Source organism: Ursus maritimus, unplaced genomic scaffold (genome assembly GCF_017311325.1).
Source record: "Ursus maritimus isolate PB19 unplaced genomic scaffold, ASM1731132v1 scaffold_2, whole genome shotgun sequence".
In the NCBI taxonomy this organism is placed as follows: domain Eukaryota; kingdom Metazoa; phylum Chordata; class Mammalia; order Carnivora; family Ursidae; genus Ursus; species Ursus maritimus.
Genome location: NW_024424452.1, coordinates 41,880,033 through 41,891,747, shown reverse-complemented (window position 1 = coordinate 41,891,747; position 11,715 = coordinate 41,880,033).

Genomic DNA, 11,715 nt, shown 5'->3' with positions numbered 1-11,715 from the left:
GGGTGCGGAGGGGGGAGCGCCTGGCTGGCTCAGTCAGAAGAGCGTGCAACTCTTGATCTTGGGGTCCTGAGTTCAAGCCCCATGTTGAATGCAGAGATTACTTAAATAAATAAAACTTGAAGAAGAAAAAACAAAAACAAAAACCCAGGACTGGAAGGGAAGAATGCCGGGGCTGGGTTTTGGAGAACAGCCAGGTACCATGTGAATAACACTCCAGTAATAGCCACATGCAGGGGTCTCCTGTGAAATCCCACCCTGAGTCCTATTTGGTTCAAGGTGGGGCTGAAAAGACCCTAATGATTAATCACAAGGACTCGGGTCATGTTCATTCATTCAACAAATATTTACTGAGTGTGTACTCAGTGCCAGGTGCTGGGCCAGATAATGGTACGCCGGTAAACCAGCTCTCCAAACACAAAAATTAAAAAGCCTGATTTTTTTTTTAATAGGCTCCACACCCAACATGGGGCTTGAACTCATGACCCTGAGATCAAGAGTTGCATGCTCTACCAACCAAGCCAGCCAGGTGCCCCGAAAAAGCCCTGATTTAAAGCATGTGCCGATCACCACGGTGTAAATACTCACGGTGTGGCCGAATCAGCCACATGACGTCACTGAACGTGGCCCTGGGAAGAGACAGGTACAACTGGTTCTCGCAAGCCGGTACAAGCCCGCACCGCGCCCGCGAGCTCCGGAACGCGATGGGACAATGAGCAGAGCACACAGACGCTGCGTTCAGGAGCACACGGTAGAAGAGCCACCGTCGGCTGAGCGGTTACTGTATGCCAGATAATGTTCTAGCAAGTCCATCATTATACACCGCCAAGTTGCCACCAAAAACCCAGAAGGTAAGTTTTATCGTCTGATAACAAGAGATTGCACACATAGTCTCCAAGTGCGACGAGAACGCTGAAGCCGACAGACGGTACCGTCATCAGTAGCAGCAGTGGGGCAGGAGCGGGGTCTGATGACCACGGCAACATCTCTCCCGCCTGGAGAGGTCAGTCAATAAACACAGGAGGGCTGCAGGCCGCTCTGTTCACACCTCCCACTGGGGAAGCACCTGAAATCTGGGGATTTTTGGTTTTTTAAGATTTTATTTATTTATTTGACAGACAGAGAGACAGCCAGCGAGAGGGGGAACATAAACAGGGGGAGTCGGAGAGGAAGAAACAGGCTCCCAGCAGAGGAGCCCGATGTGGGGCTCGATCCCAGGACCCCGGGATCACGCCCTGAGCTGAAGGCAGACGCTTAATAACTGAGCCACCCAGGCGCCCCGAAATCTGGGGATTTCTGATGAAAGCTAGAATTACTCTAGTACAAGTGTTTTCAGTTGTTTGCAAGTTTTCACATCTATCACCTGGAGGCCATCGTTTCACTGTTTTCTGGTTTCCGTTGTCGATATTGAGACGTCAGCTATCAGTATAAATGTTGCCACTTTTTTTTAGATTTTATCTATCTATCTATCTATCTATTTATTTATGTATTTTGAGAGAGAGAGCGCGCGCGCGCGCACTGGGGGGGAGCGGCAGATGGAGAGAGAGAGAGAGAGAATCTCAAGCAGACTCCCTGCTGAGCGCAGAGCCCAACATGGGGCTCGATCTCGCAACCCTGACATCATGACCTGAGCCGAAACCAAGAGTTGGACGCTTCACTGACTGAGCCAGCCAGGAGCCCCTAAATGTCGCCACTTTTAAAGACATCAGTTTTATACTCTAATCCCTTAAAAACATCTTCCTCTATAAATGTCTCAATATGTATCTCTAAAATATAAGGAATAACTATTTTTAACGTAACTGCAGTACTGTTGTATCAACAGTATTAACAATATATCACTTTTATCAACAATTCCTAATATCCGGTGTTCACACTTCTAATTGACTTACAAAAGCCATACGCTTTTTAAAGTTCTAGCAATTTGTTTGTTTGAATTAGTACCCATAAGGCCCGCATATAATGATTGCATGGTATGTTTTTTAAAATCTCTTAATCTGGGGCGCCTGGGTGGCTCAGTCGGTTAAGTGTCCCACTCTTGGTTTCGGCTCAGGTCACAACCTCAGGGTCCTGGGATCCAGCCGCACGTCAGGCTCCTCACTCAGCTCGGAGTCTGCTTGGGATTCTCTCTCACCCTCTGCCTCTCCCCTTACTCGTGCCCCCCTCCAAATAAATAAATTAAAATCTTTAAAAAATGAAATCTCTTTATCTATAGGTTCCCCCCCACACACACACACACACACGCACATTCTTCAATATCTTTCATCAGTTCTGTAGTTTTCCTCAAATAGATTTTGTATATACTTCGTAGATTTATACCTAAGTATTTCATTTTAGGGAGTGGTAAGGTAAATGGTAATGTGTTTTTAATTTCTGATTTCACTTGTTCATTGCCTGTATATGGAAAAGCAATTGGCTTTTGTATGGAAACCTTGTCTTCTGCACTATTCTATAATCCCTAATTAGTTACAGGAATTTTTTTTTTTAAAGATTTTATTTATTTATTTGACAGAGACAGCCAGCGAGAGATGGAACACAAGCAGGGGGAGTGGGAGAGGAAGAAGCAGGCTCATAGCAGAGGAGCCTGATGTGGGGCTCGATCCCAGAACGCCGGGATCACGCCCTGAGCCAAAGGCAGACGCTTAACGACTACGCCACCCAGGCACCCCTACAGGAATTTTTTTTTAAGGAGGCTCCATGCCTAGCAGGAAGCCCAAGCAGGACTCGAACTCACAACCCTGAGATCATGACCTGTGCCAAAATCAAGAGTCAGATGCTTAATTGACTGAGCCACCCAGGTGCCCCCACAGTAATTGATTTTTGAATGTTGGAGCAGACCAGCATACCTGATATAATTCCCATCTGGGGAGCGCCTGGGTGGCGCGGTCGTTAAGCGTCTGCCTTCGGCTCAGGGCGTAATCCCGGCGTTCCGGGATCAAGTCCCACATCGGGCTCCTCCGCTGGGAGCCTGCTTCTTCCTCTCCCACTCCCCTGCTGTGTTCCCTCTCTCGCTGGCTGTCTCTCTGTCACATAAATAAATAAAATCATTAAAAAATAATAATAATTCCCATCTGGTTGTGGTATATAGTTCTTTTTATGCATCGTTGAATCTGATTTGCTTACCTTTCGTTGAGGATGTTTGTATTTATGTTTACGAAAGACATGGGTCTACAGTGTTCTCATTATGTGTTTGTCTGACTGTGATGTGAGGGTAAGACTGGCCTCATAGAATGACTTACAAAGTACTTCCTCTGCTTCACCCTTCTGGAAGAGATTCAAGATGATTGGTGTAATTTCTTTCATAAATGTTTGGTAGAATTCACCAGTGAACAAACCTGTGCATGGTCCTTTCTGTTTTTGAAAGGTTATTAATTATTAGTTCAATTTTTAAAAAAGATACGGGCTTTTGGGATTGTTTATTTCTTCTTCTGTGAGTCTTGGTGGATTATGCCTTTCAAGGAGTTTGTCCATCTGATCTAGGTTACCAACTATGTGGGCATAGAACTGTTCATAAGATTCCTTTATGACCCCTTTTTTTTAAAGATTTTATTTATTGTTTTGAGAGAGAGAGAGAGCGCGACTAGGAGGGAGGGGCAGAAGGAGAGGGGCAAGCAGACCCCTCGCTGAGCAGGGAGTCCGATGCGACACATGATGCATGTGGGGCTCGATCCCAGGACCCTGAGATCATGACCTGAGCTGAAGTCAGAGCTTAACCGACTGAGCCCCCCAAGCGCCCCTATTATCCTTTTAATGTCCATGAGTTCTGTAGTGATGCTCCTCTTTCATTTCCAACATAAGTAACTGGTGTCATCTTGCTCTTTTTTCTTAGTTAGCCTGGCTAAGGACTTAACAATTTTATTGATCATTTCAAAGAACCAGACTTTGGGTTTGTTTATTTTCTCTACTGGTTTCCTATTTTCAATTTCATTATTCTGCTATAATTTTTATTATTTCTTTTCTTTTGCTCACTTTGGACTTAATTTGTTCTTTTTCTCGTTTCCTAGGGTGAAAACTTAGATTATTGATTTTAGATCTTCCTTCTTTTCGAAAAAATGCATTCATTGCTATAAATTTCTCTTTAAGCACCTTTCTTGCTGCATTCAACAAATTTTGATAAATTGTATTTTTATTTAATCCAGAATATTTTAAAATTAATCTTCAGAGTTCTTCTCTGATCTGTTATTTGGAAGTATACTGTTAAATTTCCGAGCATTTGGGGATCTTCTGGCTACCTTTCGACTATTGATTTCTAATTTAATTTCACTGGGGTCTAAGAGCAAACATTGTATGATTTCTGTCCTTTAAAAACTTGTTAAAGTGTGTCTTATGGCCCAGAATGTGGTCTACCTTGGTGAAGGTCTCATATGAGCTTAAGAAGAATGTATAGGCTGTCGTTGTTGGACGAAGTAGTCTACAACATCCTTTATATCCAGTTGATTGATGGTGCTGTTGAGTTCAACTATGTCCTTACTGATTTTCTGCCTGCTGGATCTGTCCATTTGTGACAGAGGAGTGTAAAGTCTTCAACTATAATGCTGAATTAATATACTTCTCTTTGTAGTTTTATCAGTTTTTGCCTTACGTGTTTTGACACTGTGTTGTTAGATGCATATGTATAAGGATTGTTATGGCTTCTTGGAATATTGGCTCCTTTATCATTACATAATGTCCCTCTTGATCTCTGACGACTTTCCTTGCTCTGAAGTCGGCTTTGTCTGAAGTTAATACAGCTACTCCTCCTTTCTTTTGATTAGTGTTAGCATGGCATATCTTCCTCCATCTTTCTTTCTTTTTTTTTAATAAAAAGATTGTACTTGTAGTTAAAAAAAAAGTCCCACAAAGAAAATTCCAGGTCCAAATGACTTCATGGGGTATTCTATAAAACATTTAAAGAAGAAATAATGCCAATTCCACACAAACTCTTTCAGAAAACTGAAGAGGAGGAAATTCTTCCCAACTCATTCTACGAAGCCAGGATTACACAAAACCAGACAGGACATTACAAGAAAAGGTGACAGACTACTATCTTTCATGAACATAGATATAACAATTCCTAATAAAATTTTAGCAAATCAAATCAAATAATAAATACAAGGTAACATCGCAACCGGGTGCCGTTTATCACAGAAATTCAAGGCCGGTTTAACATTGAAAATCCACAATATGAAGCAACTACAGCAGATAAACCATAGGATCATCTCAATCAATCCAGAAAAGGAATTTGGTGAAATACAAACAGCATCTACTTACTCTTGATTTTAAAAGTAAAAAACAAACAAAAAACCAACTCTCAGCACACTAGGGATAGAAGGGGACTTCCACAATCTGATAGAAGAGTGCCTACGGAGGGGCACCTGGGTGGCGCAGTCGTTAAGCGTCTGCCTTCGGCTCAGGGCGTGATCCCGGCGTTCCGGGATCGAGTCCCACATCAGGCTCCTCCGCTGGGAGCCTGCTTCTTCCTCTCCCACTCCCCTGCTGTGTTCCCTCTCTCGCTGGCTGTGTCTCTGTCAAATAAATAAATAAAATCTTTAAAAAAAAAAAAAAAAGAAGAGTGCCTACGAAAACCCTACAAATGACATCATATTTAACGGTGTGATGCTTTCCTCCAAAGATCAGAAACGAGGCAGGGGTGGGTGCTCTCACTAGTTCTAGCAACATTGCACTGGACGTTCTAGCTCCTGCGATTAGACAAGAAAACAGAAATGCATACTGGAAAGAAAGGAGTAAAATTGTCTTCATTCTCAGACAACATGCTCATCGATACAGAAAATCTGATGGAATCCACAAAATACCTACTAGAAGCACGAGAGTGGTTTTAGCAAGAATACAGGATATGAGATCAAGATACAGAAATTACTGTATTTCGATGTATTCACAGTACGCAATAAGAAATTGAAATTTTAGGGGCACCTGGCTGGCTCTGTCTGAGGAGCCTGTGACTCTCGGTCTTGGGGTCATGAGTTCGAGCCCCACGTTGGGTGCAGAGATAACTTAAATCCGTAAAACTTAAATTAAAAAAAAAGAAATTGAAATTTTAAAAATACCATTCAGCAATAAATTGGTATACTCAACAACATAGATGAACCTGAAAATATGCTGAATAAAAGAAGTCATACAGAAAAAATACACACCGTATGATTTCATTCATATAAAATTCTAAAAAGTGCAAAGTAATCTATGGGAACAGAAAGCAGATCTGTGGGGGCGCCTGGGTGGCGCAGTTGTTAAGCGTCTGCCTTCGGCTCAGGGCGTGATCCCAGCGTTCTTGGATCGAGCCCCACGTCAGGCTCCTCTGCTATGAGCCTGCTTCTTCCTCTCCCACTCTCCCTGCTTGTGTTCCCTCTCTCGCTGGATGTCTCTCTCTGTCAAATTAATAAATAAAATCTTAAAAAAAAAAAAAAAGAAAGAAAGCAGATCTGTGATCGCCCAGGAACTAGGAGGGGCAAGGGGGTCCAGCGGGAAGGAGTAGAAGGGAAGAACCAGGAATGAGTCAAAGTAAGCTTCATAAATAAACATATGCACTATCACGATTGTGGCGATTGTTTCGCGTGTCTGTAAGTGTCAAAACTTACCAAGTTGCACATTTTAAACATGAAAAAATTATTACATGTCAGTAACTTTTTTTTCAACTTAAGAACATTTTTCAGTTTTTAAAGCAAGCTTTGGGCAGTTTTTAAAAATTATCTTCCCCTTGGCATCTCACCTTTTTGGGAGCTCACTTTTGATCCTGGGAACTTTTTCTGATTCAGAGGAAAAAAATAACACACACACACACCCAATTTCCCAAAATATTAGCCTTCAATCTAAAACTGGTTTTCCTTCACACATTTTCCTTTACAATGTATCTTGGCACCTTCCCTGTTATTCAGTTCGTCTCAGCTACCAGGGGTGTCGGTGGGAGAGAGCTGGTTTCTAAGGTAACCACAGACAGCAAGGTACCAAGCTTGGGAGGCTGGGGTGCACACCCAGGAGGTGACCCCCCAGGCAATGCAGACCTCCCCGCAGTGGGAGGTAAGGTGAGAAGCCCCTTCTCCACGAAATGCCTTGAGATCTTCCCAAGTGACGAGGGGGCAGGTTTCTGGGGGTCACGTCACAAGGGCCAACAGAACTGAGAGCACACAGGTAAGCTCCACTGCTCACTGCCCCATGGACCAGGACGGTGCCGGGCAGGCCTCCCCCTCCGGCGACACCCTCGCCAGTCTCTTCGCCGCAAGCCTGTACTCCCCCACCTTCCGAGAAGATTGTACCTCTGCATTGTTCTTGGTTTTATCTTTTCCTCCAGTGCTGGCTCCGTGCCTATGACATCGAGGCCGTCCGGGTGACAGAGCAGCAGACTCTGCAGCCAAACCGCCTGGGTTCCAGCTCTGTGACGCTACGCAAGTCATTCACCTCTCTGGGCCTCGGTTTCCCACCTGAAAATGGGGGTAATAAGTACTCCCTCAAAGGTTGCTCAGGAGGATCCAGTGGTTAAGACTAGCTTGTTCAGAACGGCGTTTACGTACAATACACGTTTTGGGTTTTATTATTACTTCATATTAAAATATTATAGGGAACGCATCGGGTCGAAGGAGCAGAATATTCTGAGTGACAGTGAAATGGTCTCTGTAACGCAGGGGTAATATTGGCTATTCTGGCTACCCAGAAGCGTTCTAGGGAAATCTAAATCGGCCGAAAAGTAAGTCTCAGCCTTAGGGCTAACAGTACCTTAATTAAACAAGCCTTTGCACATTCCCCTTCCAATGGACAAAGGTTGAAGAGGGAGAAAAGTCAGAAAGCAGACCTCTGCTTTCCTCGGTGACGTTGTCCTGCAAGGCCTGTCCCCTACCGGCGCTCCAGGAGAATGGCTGCAACCCATGGTTGAGCCCACACTCTGGAGGACACACCAGTTTTGGACCGGGGATGTCTGCCCATGAATGAGAAGCCCTTTCTCTAGAGCTCACGCTCCGAGCCACTCAAGGATCTGTATCACTGCTCTCCCTCTGCGGTTCGGTTAAATACTAAGTTTCTAGAAGCCCTCCCAGCAAGTAGAAGCTGACCACAGCTGTGTTGTTCCTTTGCTTCTCACGCCTAAAAATGAGAAGGTCTGAATTCTAGCTCCAAACTATCAATTAATGAAATTCCATGCAAATCACTGAAAACCTGCCTGTGCCGTAGTTTCCAAGTGTAAATGAACAAATGTAACATGACAGCTAGTGTCCTGCCTGTCCCCCAGGACGCTGGGCAGACACGAGGATTCATTTATTGAGTTCTGTGGGAGAAAAGTTCAAAGGATTATGGCAGTTGAGGACATCACTCCTTCATGTTTATCCGGATTTTTCCGTCCAGCACGCTAGAGTTCACAGAGCCCGTGCCCAATCTCATTTAGTCCTTACACCCTGCACACCGCAGGTCCCAGAGCTAAAAAGGGGTACACCACCACCACCCCCAAACTCACTTCTTTGGACTGCTAGTCTAGTGCTCTTTCCATTAACCAACCACTGCTTCCAACTTCCCACCACATCATCTGTCTGGGGAGCAATCTAATAATCTAGGTCTTTTTTCTAAACCGAGACTTATAATTTGCTTCGGTGGCCAGTTAACTTCAGGGAACTCTATCCCACCAAAGCCACCCCCTGCCCCGTGGACTTCCAAGTGGAGCGTACAAAGAGAAGCTCAGGTGTGCACCAGGAAAACATGTAAGAATGCACGCACGGTACTGTTTACCTAGAGCTGAAATAATTGTCTAAGCTGTACGGATACCCGTCTTTAACATACGGCCCAACCTAGCACTCGCCCCGGGTCCATGCTTCAGGAGTCATCTGTCCCGGGCCGTGAGTGAGACGTTTCCAGGAACCACAGTCGTGCACACTCGGTTCAGACATTCATTTTCTTTACAATGTGATGCCATCCGCCAGACAAAAACAAGCCTGTTAATTGCTACAAACTTGATAATTCCTAGTAAAGACGGAGAGAATGACCATGAAAATTCTTGCTCTGCAGAGACTGACTGCTTATCTCCAGGGAAAGGCCCAACAAGAGATATTGAACATAGAGGAGACACGCGTTTTTATTTTACAATGTCCTGCGTTGAAGATTAGCTGGCAAGAGGGTACCAGCACTTATTTTCAAAGACAAACAACAACAACAACAATCCACTTAATCTGTTTCTTCAAGGTGAACATGACAGTCTATTAATGAGTGAGAAAGCCATGGCTTTTCTAAAGAAATCACGCCTATGGAGAAAACATTTTGAAAATGTATGACTACAAATGCTCCCAATATCGTGATTTTTAAAACTTATTTATCAAAAACAATGTGTGTCACCTGTTTTTAAATATTTTTTATTAAGTAAACTCTATGCCCAACGTGGGGCTCGAACTCAAGACCTCGAGACCGTGAGCCACGTGCTCTACCGAGCAAGCCTGGCAGGTGTCCCGTTAGCTGTAAAACTTTTGTCTGCACGCTTGAAAAACTAAGAAGCAAGATTTTAAAATCTGTTCTAAAAACCTAAATGAAATTTCTCAGTGGGTGTGGACCCATTTGTTAAAATTATAAAATGCAACACCTTCCAACCATTCAAGGACTAATGACTTAAAATGTTAATTTACTAGCTGAATTTCAATCAAAACCTTTGCATCGTGGTAAATGGATTGTAAAATGAATGTCATGATTTAACAAAGGAAATCAAGGACGCACTTCTTCGGTCTTAATCTACCTCTTTGACAAGTATCTCTTCCAGTTATGACAGCCAATAACATTCATGAAGAAGTATGATTTTAAAAGTGTACTTCACCTTGGGGCACCTGAGGGACTCAGCTGGTTGAGCACCCAACTCGATCTGGGCTCCGGTCTTGATCTCAGGGTCGTGGGTCCAGGCTGCACGATGGGCTCCACACTGGGTGTGGAGCCTACTTTTAAAAAAATGTACTTCATCTTTATTTTGATCTTTTAATATTCCCACTCTAGGACATGTTTTATAAGGTACCTAATAGAACACATGTATATAATATTTTAAAATACTGCATCTATTACGAAAACAGGGTGTTTGCTGACCACTGGCTGGTCTACCAGCACAGAGGGCTGCCCACACTTGGGAGCATGTCTTTGCAGGTCTATGGGAAGGGAATAAACACTGGGACAGTAGCACTTTGGACTGTGGTACTACAGATGCTAGTTGACCACCTGTCTTTGGACGTTCTGACCTAGGAGGTGGTGGAGATGGGCAAGGCAATGGGTCTTTCTTTTATTTGCCAACTTGTAGCTGGTATCATTTAGGGGAAGTTCCTGGATTAATCCAATGGTCAACCGATGCTTACTAGTTTTTCCCTCTTGTGATTTGCAAACCCGCCCCGGGTACCATTGCTGGGGTCCGTCCGCTCCCTGGCCGCGGCTCATGGATGTGTGGGGGTCAGTACAGTGGACAGTACATGTTTCTCCCAGGAAGGATCCAGGAGGCGTGGGAGGGACAGAACACGGCAAACACAGCGCGGCCTCCACGGTGCTTTACAAGAGCATTTACCTGGGCAAGAAGACCAAGTTCATTCCCCCGTGCTAATGAAAAACTTTCCTTTTTATCTTAATCATTTTTAACTATAACGCTAGGAACCTTCTAATGTCATGTTACTCGTAAAGATTTAGGAACTGTGATTCTATGAAAATAGAATCGGCCTTGAAAGGCTGTTCCATCGAGTTCAAAAACACTGCACAGCCGGTCCCGAGGTGCCCCGGAACGCAGTCGCGGGGCAAGAGCGAAGGGTCTCTGCGGCCAAGGCGGGTGCGTGTCGGAAGTGGGGAGACCACGGAGACCCGGGACACTTGAAGGAGCTCCCGGCACCCGGGAAGGAGGCCGCCGCATCTCGGGAAAATAACATGAGCACTGAGGTGGAGAGAGGGTGAGCTGCGGCTGGGGGAGCGCCCCGGCGGGAGAGAGGCGCGCCCGCGGGGAGGGGGCCGGACGGCGGGGGCAAGACAAAGAGGGGAGACGGCCCCGGGCCGAGGAAGGGGCAGCGGCGGGGGCGGCACGCGCCGCCTAGGCGGGCCGGGGCCGGAGCCGGGGCGGCCGGCGGGCCTGGCCGGGAAAAGCCGGGGATCGCGCCGCGCCCGGGGACAACTAGGCCGCGCGGAGAGAGGGCGGCGCGCGAGGGGCTGAGGACCGCGGGAGGGGCGCTGGGGGAGGGGAGGGGCGGGGCCGGGAGGGGGAAGGGCCGGGGAGGGCCTGGAGAGGGGAGGAGGGAGGGTCTGGAGAGGGGAGGGTCTGGAGAGGAGGGCCTGGAGAGGGGAGGGCCTGGAGTGGGAGAGGGCCCGGAGACGGGGAGGGCCAAGAGGAAGGGCGGAGGGGGAGGGTCCGGAGTAGGGGGAGGACCCCGGGAGGGGGAGGGGAGGACAGGGGGTGTGGGGGAAGGTAGGGAGGAGAGGGGAAGGGTTTGGGGGAGGGGAGGACCGGGGCGGGGGGAGGGAGGGCAGGGGCGGGGCCGGCGGAGGGGAGGGGCCGGGGAGGGCCTGCGAGCGCTGCCGCCAGGGCCGGAGGGGGCGGCGCGGGCACGGGCAGCCGGCCGGGCCTGCACCCCGAGGAGCCCCGCGCCGAGGGGAAGGGCCCGGAAGGAGCAGCGGAGCCGCCTTCTGCGCGCTGGGCCAGAGCGGAGGCGGCGGCGGGCGAGCGGGCCGGGCGGGGTGGAGGGTAGCCGGGGCCGGGCCCCCGCAGGCCGGCGCGGAGGAGGCTGCGGGTCGGGCAGCGCGGGGACG